The 15055-nt window shown below is 38.8% G+C and overlaps 1 protein-coding gene and 2 long non-coding RNA genes across 3 annotated transcripts in view; all 3 read left to right on the forward strand.

Moving 5' to 3' along the window:
* Positions 1-1300, forward strand: part of lad1 (ladinin) — a 67364-nt gene extending 66064 nt beyond the window's left edge. The window contains exon 14 of the mRNA XM_034172494.1: positions 800-1300. The gene's annotated coding sequence lies outside the window, so the exon portion shown is untranslated. The remainder of the gene's footprint in view (positions 1-799) is intronic.
* A 114-nt stretch (positions 1301-1414) lies between these two features.
* On the forward strand, positions 1415-3628 carry LOC117511660. Its single transcript, XR_004561024.1, has 4 exons — positions 1415-1663; positions 1766-1823; positions 2250-2260; positions 3608-3628. It is a non-coding gene; the product is annotated as an uncharacterized LOC117511660 (long non-coding RNA).
* A 1880-nt stretch (positions 3629-5508) lies between these two features.
* On the forward strand, positions 5509-13595 carry LOC117511661. Its single transcript, XR_004561025.1, has 3 exons — positions 5509-5583; positions 13272-13301; positions 13570-13595. It is a non-coding gene; the product is annotated as an uncharacterized LOC117511661 (long non-coding RNA).
* Positions 13596-15055: the final 1460 nt, after the last annotated feature.

Raw genomic sequence — 15055 nt, forward strand, 5'->3', positions numbered from 1 at the left:
GACCAGATTCAAAGGGGTGACCCTCTGCTTGGGCCATGCTACTGACACAATTGACAAATCAATTTACAAAACAAATATACAGGAAATTTTGCCGATGCACAGGATGGGAGGATTGCAGAAGTAGACACCACACCCATCTCTGGATGGAGCAGCACCTCAAACAGAGAGAAAAAACAGAATCAGGCATCGGAAAGACAACAAGTACAGTATAATTTGTCAGCATTAAGCAACAAGAAAAACAGAAGAAATACTAAGGTGATCGCCGGCCACCTTAGGGACACACAGTAGTCCTGCGCCCTGAGAATGCAGATCCCAGGCCGGTATGTAGGGTTTAATTAGGTCAGTTAAGTAGGGTGGTTAAGAAGGGAGGACAGAATCAGTGTAATGTGGTCAACGTTTCTGCTTCTTGTCAGAACTCTGGCAGCAGCATTTTGAACCAATTGGACACCCCTAATGATGAGCTGAGGTAAACCAGAGAATAGAACATTGCAGTCCAGTCTGGATGAGACAAAGGCATAGATCAGAGTCTCTGCACCAGCCATATGGGATGAAAAGATCACGTGGAGGCTTCTCCTGAGCTGCCGAAGGATGTCAGGAAGGAAATTTAATTTGATCTCACAAACAGCATAGACATGGAGAAGAGGATCTAAATGAGGAGCCAGAATACATCCCTGATGTCTGACATGGAAAGCAGTGTTCTGTGTATGTAGTTGTTGCAATACAAGCAAGCACTCTTTTCCAGAGAGGGACAACAGTGGTTTCTTTTACAGTTTGTTTGTGTGTTTGATTGTTTTTTCAGGTCTGTGTGTAATGGAGTCAGGAGAAGGAGAGACCTGGAGCATTGCTGGACGAGATGACTGATTCTTTCTTTGAGGTTTTTTTTTTTTTTAAGTTTTTCTTCATCTTGCACAGGATGGAACGAAAGGCGACAGCAAGACAAACAGGGATGGGACTTGTAGCTTTGAAAGACTGAATGAGACTGTTTTGCTTCTCTGATTTGTTTCACTTACACATTGTTTCAAACTTTAGCATGAAAGAAACTCTGAGACATGATTCATTGTGTGGCAGCATGAGAAAAAAAGACATGTGAGAACACAAGAAACTTGATGGATAAAGAGGTTTCAGATGTTTGTTGCAAACCTCTTTGTCCCAACATTATGATTAATAAATGAGAATTATTTTTATTGAATTACATCCAATTTTGGAGAGCATAATCTCCAAAAATGTAGGTTTTTGGGGGATTTTCGGTCCTTGTGGGTGAGTTGTTGCCTTTTAAAGAATAAAGTGTTTTACAACGACAGATGACTATTGTACATTTCTTTTAATTGCACATTCACACAACACAGCATGTGCTGAAAAAGCCTGACCATTGGAGGGGTGGGGGTGGGGGGTGGCAGATGCCAGAAGCCTGTGTTTTGTCAGTGACGCTCAGCTTGTGTTGGTGCGATTGTGGTTTTATCTGGGTGTCGTCGGAAGCCATCGTCGTGCCTTTATTAGGAAAGATGATAAGCTATCTAATAATATATTAATAACACAACAGGGGTCTGGTGGGCTCCATCCCACTACACCGTCCACCCTCTGAGACTAATAAGTTGACTGAGGCAACAACTTCCATACTCAAATCTGGTTTTCTTCTCTGTCCATTACTCCAGTTCATCCTCAGGTATGTTTAAGTGATCACAGTATTAGTGGACAGTTTCCATTTAATGAAGCGGTGAATGTACACAAGACTTCTAGGTTGAATTTAGTCTGTTTTTGTGTTTAGATACCTGAAACCTCGCTGACATGTCGGACAACGAAGAAGTAACCGAGGAGTATGAGGAGTAGGTTGATGCTCGTGTTTGTGGGTTTGACAAAAGTTTTTGTTCTTTCTGACAATCGTATTTCTGCTTAAGGCAGACGTATATTTGCTATTCTCTTTTGTGATGACTGGGATGAGGTAACTGGCCACAGACGGTGCAGTGAGCTACCTCTTGAGTTACGTACTATTCCTGACCTAGCATTTTTTAAATCTAAGTTAAAGACTTATTTCTTTAAACTGGCTTTTAACACTTAGTGGGGAGGTGACATGTTCTGTTATTTTTATGTTCTTTTTTATGTGTTGTTTTAAAATTTTATTCTATTTGTGTTTTATTTTTGTGAATTTGTGTTTTTAATGTTAAGCACTTTGGACACCAGTCGGTGCTGTAAAGTGCTTTATAAATAAATGTTGATGAGAATACAAATGTACTTGTGTTTGGTATTCACAGAGAGGCAGAAGGTAAGAACACCACAACTTGATGTTGAAGCCAAACATCTTGAAGTAAAAGTGACTTTAGCTACAAATCATTCAGTCATGGCTTTATGATTGGTAATGATCAGGAAAAAAAGGGCACTGTCAATTTCAATTTCTGTTTATTTCATTTTATTGAGCCAAATCACAACAAAGCTGCCTCAAGGTGCTTCACACAAGTAAGGTCTAACTTTACCAACCACTAGATCAAACACAAGTCATAGAAGCTTGTTTATTTCATGTGCTTTGACGTAATAATTTTTGAAATTTCAAGTGAATTTCATGAGTTATCTTCATACAAAGGCAGGTTTGTGAGTCAGTTCAGTGAAATAAAATTTTTAATATGTTAATTTAACTTCTCGTATTTTCCGGCGTGTAAGTCACATCTTGTTTACTAGTTTAAGTCCTGTGACTTACACTGTGATGAGCCTTATACTTTGAAAAATCATGCTTTCATTACTAATAATAACAATTATAATAACATCTATTTACACAGGGCTTTCCCAGGAATCAAACCACTAAACAAAATTAACTCCAATAATTAAAGAATAAATGCCAATAATAAAAAAGTACATTAAACAACAGACATTATAGAACTAATTAGACAGAAAATAAGTGTGACTTATACTACAGTGAAACTTACAGTATATATGTTTGTTTCCTCTTCAAGAGGAATTTTTTGACAGGTGAAATTTATACTCTGGAAAATATGCTGTTGTGAAGTTGCGATTTCTCGTGTTTTAAGGTAGCAAATGAACTTAAACCACCATGATCATTTTTACAGTGTTGCAAATTACATAGTTTGTATTACAAGCTTAAATGTATGTCATCTGTTCCAGTAGGTTTGCATTCATAGTTTCCGTAGCTGTAGGTAATGTCTGTTGTGTATACACAGAGTGACTTTCAAGAACTATATCATTAATGGGGTGAGTGCACTACCCTGTGATCTTAAAGGATTAGTGCTGCATGAACATGTCAGAAACTCAAACAGCAGAGTAGATGGATGATTTTTTTTTTTCAACAAATCCACAACAGACAAAAGTTAAATAATATGCTGATGATGATGTGGTGTGTGTGTGTGTGTGTGTGTGTGTGTGTGTGTGTGTGTGTGTGTGTGTGTGGTGTGTGGTGTGTGTGTGTGTGTGTGTGTGTGTGTGTGGGTGTGTGGGTGTGTGGTGTGTGTGTGTGTGTGTGTGTTTCTTCTAATATCTTGTAGCAGTAGCAACATTTACTGCAGCAGAAATATTTGTATAAATTCAAAATTAATATTGTGACTAATATATGTTGAGTGTTTTTTTTTTTTTCCTGTGTGTTTTTTCTGGCTGTGCAATTCAGAAGAGGAGGAGCCTACTGAAGGTATTTTATTTTGCTGTGTGATTTTATTTTGCTCTGTGAATTTTGCTAGTCATATGTGCACACAGAGCTTCATTCATGAATGAATCTCTGGAATGAATCGTCTGTCTGTCGTTAAAGTATGCTGCTCAGTCGTACAGCTGTGACATCTGTCACCAGTGTTTACTTTTCTGTGTGTCTTTCTTTGTAGAGGTGCAAGAGATCCCTGAGGAGGAGGATGAGGAGGAGGTGGAAGGTGTTGATTTTTAGCTTTTATGAGCACACTGAAGTGTTGAAGCTTGTGTTCTTAAAAAATACAAACCATCAGGGAATTAAAAACCATTTCTGTTTTCATGACCAGCTACAGTAACTTGAATTAGATTTTTTCTTTTTTGCCACCTGTCTGAACTGCTTCCATCTCTAAGCCATGTGTAGGTAGTTTGACCTTTCACAGTGCAGCCACATTGGTGGATATCTGATATTAATCAGATCTGAATCATATTTGAAATTGGTCCCATATCACTGAGGAATTTTATATTTTTATATATATATATATATATATAAAAAATTTTATGCGCACCACTGTGGAAACATAAGTGGATGGTTTACATAGCTGTGACAGCAGATTGGTGTAAGATGTGTAAGTGCCCCCCATCTAATTAAACAAAACAAAGCAGTCTGATGTTCACACTACAGGAAAAAAAATTGAATTTCTGTGCTATTTCACAAAAACAATCAATTTCAGGCCACTTTGGCTGGTATTGTGAACTGTGAGGTTCTTCTGAAATAGTTTGAATTGAAATAACATCAGGTTTTGTTGTGTGCAATTTTATACTGAGAAATATAATAAAAATACAAACAATTGCAGTGAGGTTACACTTGAGGACAGCAGATAAATGCATTTATCATAAAAAGCTTTCTTTTTTATGATACAAGCACCAAAGAATTGCCACTTCAATTTTCAAGATAGTGTCTCTTTTTTCAAGATTGCACCCACAAATATATATTTTTCAGGGTGTTAATGTGAGGGATCTTTGTAAGGCACTTTGAGCATCTGCATTATATGGAAGCATTCTATAGAAATTAAGATGTAAGGATACAATACATCTCATGATATACATATCGCGATTCAATACATAATTGGATCACTGTCCACACTAATTATGTAGAAAGTAACCTTTGGTGGATGTGTAACATTACAGATTTTTATCTGTATAAATTGTAACCCTTAGTTTCATATTTGTACATTTTATAAATCATTCACAATTCTTCTGCAAAAGGTATTTCTTCCATGCATTTGCTGACTTTTGATGGTATCACAATACTCATTTAAAAAAAAAAATTGTATAATACAATACAGGCCCAATTGCACAGTTATCACAATATGTGATGTATCATTCCATCCCTGACAGCAATGTTGTTTTTTGCAGTCAACTGCAAAAAAACAAGATTGCTGTTAGTTTTGTGCAGATGGTAGAGGCGCTTGCACCATAGTTAGCTTGTAGTTTTTAAAAATAAACTACACCACCACACTCATTACACCTCATTAGCTCTCTGTGCTATCTGACTTGAATTCCAGAGGCACGTATCTCATTCTGACCTGAACTCTGGTATCTGTCAAGATTTTCCGCGGCACAGCACTAAACCGCTGCTAGTTCCAGCGGTAGTATCAGCCCAAAGCTAAAATGTTACAAATATCTCTGGAAAAACAAACAGTAAAACAAGTTCATGCAACAGTAGGAACATGTTGGGAGGTGTGGGGATATAAAGAAAATAGATCATAAATTTACTAGCATTTTTTTCACATCTCACTCCGTTCACCATAACACTGTTAACTATGGATCACCGACAACACAAAGTGATCTTTTACGAGCCAGTGTGGAGATTTATGTGGGTGTTCACCATGTTTCCCTCTCTTCTTGAAGCGCCGCACGAAGACGACGAAGCCGCTGCAGAGGACGAGGCCTGCGAGCAACAAGGTCAGGGTTCAAACTTAGAGGTTATTTTGAGCAAACAGTCAGTAATGTGTTACCCAGCATGACGGTGTAGTCTCCATGTGTTAGCAACAACGCTACGATGATAATGTCACCGTCAGACGGCTAAATCCTCCGCTATCTCAGCTGCAATTCACATTGGCATGTGACCAGTCTGCACTTACTTGATGAGTTTTAGATGGGTTTTTCTTCTTGTCTCACTCACTCTGAATCATTCCAGACACAGCTGCCGCGCGATAATAAGCCCCAGGCTTCTCGTCACTCCCCACCCCAAGGCTCTTAGTCATTAGCCGCCCTGAAATATTTGCTGTTACACTGAATCAACCTTGTTTAGGAGTTTTATTGCTGTTGAAAGTGTAAAACAAACAGGAGGGATGTAGTTTTAAATTTACTTTCTTTCTACACCCTCAATATAGCGAAGTGACACCAGCTGTCACACACCAGCTAGGACAATGTCACTGATTCAGCTTCCCCAAATGTTTCAAATTCGACGTCTTTCATCATATTTCAACATGAGAAACACAAGGATAATTTTAAATTTCAATCAATCAATATTTATTTTATATAATGGCTGAGTGGATCCTTGTCATTTGATTGGTGCTTAGTGTGTCATGTCACGTGACATGGATTATTCGTCCCATTTGTGTTGCGTTGCATTTAGCGTGCAAATATGGTTCCATTTACAGTACAAATTTGGTTCCATATTTTTTTGTACCATTACACGCTGTGAACCCCACCCATGCACACACTAGTGGGAGGTGGCGTTAAGCTAACATGGTGGAGTTTGTTTTGCTGACAACAACGATTTGAAGAAGCTAATTGACGGTGCTAGTTCTTCAAACACACACACATAAAAACAATCCACTACGCCATAAGCCGTCTGGAAGCATGAAGTGCTGTTAGGCTGAAAACCTGGGCAAATTTCTGGTTGCAATTTTCGCTGGACTGAGGAAGTACACAAAGTCTTTTTTCTTTTTCTTTTCTTTTTTTTCTTTTTTTTTTTTTTTTTTTTGAAGTATCACGGATTATCTAACTGTTTTTCCAAGTTGACTGAGAACAATTTTGGACTCCTATATAAAGTTTGTGTTGGACTGCTGATGTCAAAGCACCAGTGATACATACCAAAATGTAAGTCCCTTTTCTGTTGTTTAGAAATTAATATAATATCAAATGACAAGCATCTATTTTAGCTGTTATATAAACAAATAATGGAAGTAGTTTTTACATTTTTTCAATGAAACAAATATTTAATTCGGTGAAAGACGGAATGTTCCATTCAACTTTCACCTCATGAAATATTCATACCATTGAACTCATAAACATTCATTATTTGTATAATAACACCCTTTACTACAACCAAAAGGTGACCAAAGTGCTTTACAGTAAAATTAAGAAATACAATTAACAGGAATACGAGCATATACACTAAAATATATAATAATTTTTTAGAAGGCAACATAAAGCACAAAAGTCACAGTGCTACTAGGTATAAATGCCCATTCTGAATAAATATGTCTAGCTTCAATTTAAAAAGTGTTATATAAGTAATAGCACCTCTATCAGGAGGTAACTTGTACTACAGTTTGGAGCCAGCTACAAACACACAATTACCCTGAAGTCTGTATTTCGACCTCGAGACTTCCAAGTAAAATCTAGCAGATGGCTGTCAAAGTTTACAGACCCCTTTCCATTCTGGGCGTGGTTACCCATGGTGCATCGTGCAACACCATTTGTCGGGCAACCCACTGCAGACGACAGCAGGAGCTGAAGCAAGAACATTCAAATGTCTTTTTAAAACATTGTAAAACCTCAGTTTCAATGCCTACAGCGATTCTTTGGATGAAGCAACATTTACTTGCCACAAGGAAAAGCTAAAGGCATTTAATGACATTAATCTTATGAGGTAAAAGCCCGCGACTGGAGTTTGGATGTTATTTTTTGTCATGGCAAAATATTTAACGTTATGAAAGGGATGATTTTTGCAGACAGTTTCAATTTTATATCCCAAGAATTACCAGCTCAAATAAGTTGGGAAAAAAGTTTGCTACATTTTTTTTCCCCAATGGGTTGTGAGTCAGCCATGTAGCCATCGGCTACATCGCATTATCTACTCACAACCACAATTAAAGTCTGAGGATTAAAATCACTTTGTCTGTTAAACTACTGTGTATACAGTATTTTGTGGTTATTTCAATTAAATTTGATGTTTAAGGTTTTGGCTTGGGTAGCTCGTTATCCTGTTAGCTGAGTTAATTTGAGGCATCTTTAAATTAAATCAAGTGAAATTTCATGATATCTCTAAAACTATTAGAACATACTAAATAATTTGTGCAAATGTTTCTGATGATCACAAATGGGTGAAGAAAAAAAAAAACAATCAGGGTCCACAAAATGCAAAGCTAACTGAAGGGACAAATGGCCAAAGATCACTGTTTTTACAGCTCGCAATCACTATATTATTGCATCTTATGTTACTTTACTCATTCCAGAATTATCTACCAAAAACACTTATCTGAGAAAATGCTCAGAGCACACTTTGTAATGCCGCTTGCTCACATCAGGGTTGAAATTAGCTCCGTTGATCCGAGCTAACCACAGCCAGCGTCGCTTGCTAGAAAACTCCGTCTTGATGTGTAATAACTGTCGTGATGCCAAAAACCTTAGTGACCTCTTGGTGGCATTTCCACAGTTTGTATATCCAAACACCACGCATTAATTAACTATTGTCTCCTTTTAGTGATAAATGGCCATTCACAGCTGTGTTTACTTTTTCTGCCCAACATTATGGTAGAGCGCTAGGCATCATGGTTAAGATGTCTGTTGAGGAAGCCTGTTGCTGTAGTAAAAGTGTAGATTAAATTGAACTCACAAAAGCACTGTTGCAACACTGCAAAATTTTATGACTTATGTGAATTTAGTTGAACACTATATATGACATTTACTACAACACTCAAACTATTTAAACTAGCATGGGGAACCATTGTACCCATTAGGAAGCAGAGTTGTAGTCTTACACACCTCTCTGCAGCTTCTCTCCCCCTGCCATCCCCTCATTACCCCATCCCCGTAGAGACGATGTCTGCTCCCAGACCACCAATAACCAGCAAAAATCTATTAAGCAAAAAAATCAAAAAGAAAAAATAATATAGCACCTTCAACTGGACCACAGACTAAAACAGTTAAATGTGGTCTATTAAACATTAGGTCTCTCTCTTCTAAGTCCCTGTTGGTAAATGATATAATAATTGATCAACATATTGATTTATTCTGCCTTACAAAACCTGGTTACAGCAGGATGAATATGTTAGTTTAAATGAGTCAACACCCCCGAGTCACATTAACTGTCAGAATGCTCGTAGCACGGGCCGAGGCAGAGGATTAGCAGCAATCTTCCATTCCAGCTTATTAATTAATCAAAAACCTAGACAGAGCTTTAATTCATTTGAAAGCTTGACTCTTAGTCTTGTCCATCCAAATTGGAAGTCCCAAAAACCAGTTTTATTTGTTATTATCTATCGTCCACCTGGTCGTTACTGTGAGTTTCTCTGTGAATTTCAGACCTTTTGTCTGACTTAGTGCTTAGCTCAGATAAGATAATTATAGTGGGCGATTTTAACATCCACACTGATGCTGAGAATGACAGCCTCAACACTGCATTTAATCTATTATTAGACTCTATTGGCTTTGCTCAAAAAGTAAATGAGTCCACCCACCACTTTAATCATATCTTAGATCTTGTTCTGACTTATGGTATGGAAATAGAAACTTAACAGTATTCCCTGAAAACTCCCTTCTGTCTGATCATTTCTTAATAACATTTACATTTACTCTGATGGACTACCCAGCAGTGGGAATAAGTTTCATTACACTAGAAGTCTTCAGAAAGCGCTGTAATAGGTTTAAGGATATGATTCCTTCTTTATTTTCTCTAAGCCATATACCAAACAGTGCAAAGTAGCTACCTAAACTCTGTAAGTGAGATAGAGTATCTCATCAATAGTTTTACATCCTCATTGAAGACAACTTTGGATGCTGTAGCTCCTCTGAAAAAGAGAGCTTTAAATCAGGAAGTGTCTGACTCCGTGGTATAACTCACAAACTCGTAGCTTAAAGCAGATAACCCGTAAGTTGGAGAGGAAATGGCGTCTCACTAATTTAGAAGATCTTCACTTAGCCTGGAAAAAAGAGTCTGTTGCTCTATAAAAAAGCCCTCCGTAAAGCTAGGACATCTTTCTACTCATCACTAATTGAAGAAAATAAGAACAACCCCAGGTTTCTTTTCAGCACTGTAGCCAGGCTGACAAAGAGTCAGAGCTCTATTGAGCTGAGTATTCCATTAACTTTAACTAGTAATGACTTCATGACTTTCTTTGCTAACAAATTTTAACTATTAGAGAAAAAATTACGCATAACCATCCCAAAGACGTATCGTTATCTTTGGCTTGCTTTCAGTGATGCCGGTATTTGGTTAGACTCGTTCTCTCCGATTGTTCTGTCTGAGTTATTTCATTAGTTACTTCATCCAAACCATCAACATGTTTATTAGACCCCATTCCTACCAGGCTGCTCATGGAAGCCCTACCATTATTTAATGCTTCGATCTTAAATATGATCAGGCTATCTTTGTTAGTTGGCTATGTACCACAGGCTTTTAAGGTGGCAGTTAATTAAAACCATTACTTAAAAAGCCATCACTGACCCAGCTATCTTAGCTAATTATAGGCCAATCTCCAACCTTCCTTTCTCTCAAAAATTCTTGAAAGGGTAGTTGTAAAACAGCTAACTCATCATCTGCAGAGGAATGGTCTATTTAAGAGTTTCAGTCAGGTTTTAGAAATTCATCATAGTACAGAAACAGCATTAGTGAAGGTTACAAATGATCTTCTTATGGCCTTGGACAGTGGACTCATCTCTGTGCTTGTTCTGTTAGACCTCAGTGCTGCTTTTGATACTGTTGACCATAAAATTTTATTACAGAGATTAGAGCATGCCATAGGGTATTAAAGGCACTGCGCTGCGGTGGTTTGAATCATATTGTCTAATAGATTACAATTTGTTCATGTAAATGGGGAATCTTCTTCACAGACTAAAGTTAATTATGGAGTTCCACAAGGTTCTGTGCTAGACCAATTTTATTCACTTTATACATGCTTCCCTTAGGCAGTATTATTAGACGGTATTGCTTAAATTTTCATTGTTACGCAGATGATACCCAGCTTTATCTATCCATGAAGCCAGAGGACACACACCAATTAGCTAAACTGCAGGATTGTCTTACAGACATAAAGACATGGATGACCTCTAATTTCCTGCTTTTAAACTCAGATAAAACTGAAGTTATTGTACTTGGCCCCACAAATCTTAGAAACATGGTGTCTAACCAGATCCTTACTCTGGATGGCATTACCCTGACCTCTAGTAATACTGTGAGAAATCTTGGAGTCATTTTTGATCAGGATATGTCATTCAAAGCGCATATTAAACAAATATGTAGGACTGCTTTTTGCATTTACGCAATATCTCTAAAATTCAGAAAGGTCTTGTCTCAGAGTGATGCTGAAAAACTAATTCATGCATTTATTTCCTCTAGGCTGGACTATTGTATTCATTATTATCAGGTTGTCCTAAAAGTTCCCTAAAAAGCCTTCAGTTAATTCAAAATGCTGCAGCTAGAGTACTGACGGGGACTAGAAGGAGAGAGCATATCTCACCCATATTGGCCTCTCTTCATTGGCTTCCTGTTAATTCTAGAATAGAATTTAAAATTCTTCTTCTTACTTATAAGGTTTTGAATAATCAGGTCCCATCTTATCTTAGGGACCTCGTAGTACCATATCACCCCAATAGAGCGCTTCGCTCTCAGACTGCAGGCTTACTTGTAGTCCTAGGTTTGTAAGAGTAGAATGGGAGGCAGAGCCTTCAGCTTTCAGGCTCCTCTCCTGTGGAACCAGCTCCCAATTCAGATCAGGGAGACAGACACCCTCTCTACTTTAAGATTAGGCTTAAACTTTCCTTTTTGCTAAAGCTTATAGTTAGGGCCTGGATCAGGTGACCCTGAACCATCCCTTAGTTATGCTGCTATAGACGTAGACTGCTGGGGGTTCCCATGATGCACTGTTTCTTTCTCTTTTTGCTCTGTATGCACCACTCTGCATTTAATCATTAGTGATCGATCTCTGCTCCCCTCCACAGCATGTCTTTTTCCTGGTTCTCTCCCTCAGCCCCCAACCAGTCCCAGCAGAAGACTGCCCCTCCCTGAGCCTGGTTCTGCTGGAGGTTTCTTCCTGTTAAAGGGAGTTTTTCCTTCCCACTGTAGCCAAGTGCTTGCTCACAGGGGTAGTTTTGACCGTTGGGGTTTTACATAATTATTGTATGCCTTGCCTTACAATATAAAGCGCCTTGGGGCAACTGTTTGTTGTGATTTGGCGCTATTAAAAAAATAATTGATTGATTGATTGATTAGGCCAGACTTCCTAGTTAGCTAGCAAACATGGGAACATATCTGTATTATCAGGGTCCTATGTTCCCTGGGTCCTGAGTTTAAAGGGGTCTCTGTTCCCTGGGCTCTTTGTTCCAAGAACCCTATGTTTCCAGGAGCCTATGTTGCAAGGGCGCTATGTTCCCAGGGTCCTGTGTTGTCAGTGCTGTATGCTCCAAGGACCTTATGTTCCCAGGGCCCTGTGTTGTCAGTGCTATGTGTTCCGAGGACCCTATATTCCAAGGGTCCTGTGTTGTCAGTGCTGTATGTTTCCAGGACCCAGTGTTCCCAGGGCCCTGTGTTGTCAGTGCTGTATGTTCCCAGGACCCATTGTTCCCAGGGCCCTGTGTTGTCAGTGCTGTATGTTCCCAGGACCCTGTGTTGTCAGGGCCCTGTGTTGTCAGTGCTGTATGTTCCCAGGACCCTGTGTTGTCAGGGCCCTGTGTTGTCAGTGCTGTATGTTCCCAGGACCCAATGTTCCCAGAGCCCTGTGTTGTCAGTGCTGTATGTTCCCAGGACCTTGTGTTCCTAGGACCATATTCCAAGGGTCCTGTGTTGTCAGTGCTGCATGTTCCCAGCACCTTATCTTCCCAGGGTCCTGTGTTGTCAGTGCTGTATGTTCCCAGGGTCTTGTGTTCCCAGTGTCCTGTGTTGCCAGGGTTTTATGATCCCCAGTTCAGTTCTCTGTTCACAGTTTTTGTGTTTTGTTTTTTAATAGGGAAAAGGCTTCGCAACGAAACTGTCATCATTTTCCATGTTTTTGAAATTGAGATTTTCATTTCCAAATTACATGCGAGTTAGGTATTTATGAGGTATTTATTTTAATGAATGGATAACAGGTTAATTGCTTTAGTGCTGTGGGAGCTCAAACTCTGAGCTCTGAGAAGTGCACTTGTGTTTAATTTTATCACGACTCTTTATTTGAATGCAAATCTGCTATTTCCAGTCAGTATTGTGTTTTCTCTTGCCTTTGACCAGATTATCTCTCAGAGGTCAGAGTTGCTAAATTTATTCTTTATTGGATCTATAAGTTTCACCTCTGCAAAACATGTATACATTTACATGCTACATCATGGACTTTCCGATGATCCGTGTTGGTCTTTCTGTTCCTTTTAAACACTTTGACTGACTATAATCTGTCAGTATTTATGTTTCCTTTGTTCTAATCCACACTCAAGCTTTATTTTGGTTTCAGATGGAGAAGAAGAGACAGAGGAGGGAGAAGGTAACATTTATCTGAACTACATCTAAAGCACTGCTGGCTTCAGGAGAAAGTTTGTTTCGGATAAGAACCGCACCATTGTTCACAGATGTAATCACAGCGTGAACCTTTTACTTCCTTGATTTACAGCCGTACCTGTAGAGAAAATTTACAGAAACGTCATTGTTAGAACTTGCCGGTGTTTTCCGCTACGCTTCAGAAATCACTTTGCTGTGGTCTGGAATAGCTCACATTACTTTAATGTTTCTATTTTCATTTTCACACAAAACAGAGGAGGAGGCCAAACCCAAGTTCAAGTGAGTAACACAATGACACACACACGGTTGGGTATATACAGTAGTGTTCAGAATAATAGTAGTGCTATGTGACTAAAAACATTAATCCAGGTTTTGAGTATATTTCTTATTGTTACATGGGAAACAAGGTACCAGTAGATTCAGTAGATTCTCACAAATCCAACAAGACCAAGCATTCATGATGCACACTCTTAAGGCTGTGAAATTGGGCTATTAGAAAAAAAAAAGTAGAAAAGGAGGTGTTCACAATAATAGTAATGTGGCATTCAGTCAGTGAGTTTGTCAGTTTTGTGGAACAAACAGGTGTGAATCAGGTGTCCCCTATTTAAGGATGAAGCCAGCACCTGTTGAACATGCTTTTCTCTTTGAAAGCCTGAGGACAATGGGACGTTCAAGACATTGTTCAGAAGAACAGCGTAGTTTGATTAAAAAGTTGATTGGAGAGGGGACAACTTATACGCAGGTGCAAAAAAATTATAGGCTGTTCATCTACAATGATCTCCAATGCTTTAAAATGGACAAAAAAACAGAGACACATGGAAGAAAACGGAAAACAACCATCAAAATGAATAGAAGAATAACCAGAATGGCAAAGGCTCACCCACTGATCAGCTCCAGGATGATCAAAGACAGTCTGGAGTTACCTGTAAGTGCTGTGACAGTTAGAAGATGCCTGTGTGAAGCTAATTTATTTGCAAGAATCCCCCGCAAAGTCCCTCTGTTAAATAAAAGACATGTGCAGAAGAGGTTACAATTTGCCAAAGAACACATCAACTGGCCTAAAGAGAAATGAAGGAATATTTTGTGGACCGATGAGAGTAAAATTGTTCTTTTTGGGTCCAAGGGCCGCAGACAGTTTGTGAGACAACCCCCAAACTCTGAATTCAAGCCACAGTTCACAGTGAAGACAGTGAAGCATGGTGGTGCAAGTAGAGAAGCTTGAATCTTCGACTGGACTGGGTTGCTTGACGCGAGGACGTTTCGCATCAAATCGCAGAAGCTTCCTCAGCTAAAACTCTTGCTCTGGTGGTCTGACTTCTGTCTTGACTCTTGTAGAGAAGAATAAATTTATTCTTTATTCTTTCTTAATTTATTCTTATTTATTTATTCTTATTCTTATTATCTTTATTAATTCTTTATTCTTCTCTACAAGAGTCAAGACAGAAGTCAGACCACCAGAGCAAGAATTTTAGCTGAGGAAGCTTCTGCGATTTGAAGCGAAACATCCTTGCGTCAAGCAACCCAGTCCAGTCGAAGATTCAAGCTTCTCTACTATGGAAACCACCTGGACAACTGAGAGCCTACACAGAAACATGGTGGTGCAAGCATCATGATATGGACATGTTTCTCCTACTATGGTGTTGGGCCTATATATCGCATACCAGGTATCATGGATCAGTTTGGATATGTCAAAATATTGAAGAGGTCATGTTGCCTTATGCTGAAGAGGACATGCCCTTG

Source organism: Thalassophryne amazonica, chromosome 6 (assembly GCF_902500255.1).
Source record: "Thalassophryne amazonica chromosome 6, fThaAma1.1, whole genome shotgun sequence".
Classification (NCBI taxonomy): Eukaryota; Metazoa; Chordata; class Actinopteri; order Batrachoidiformes; family Batrachoididae; genus Thalassophryne; species Thalassophryne amazonica.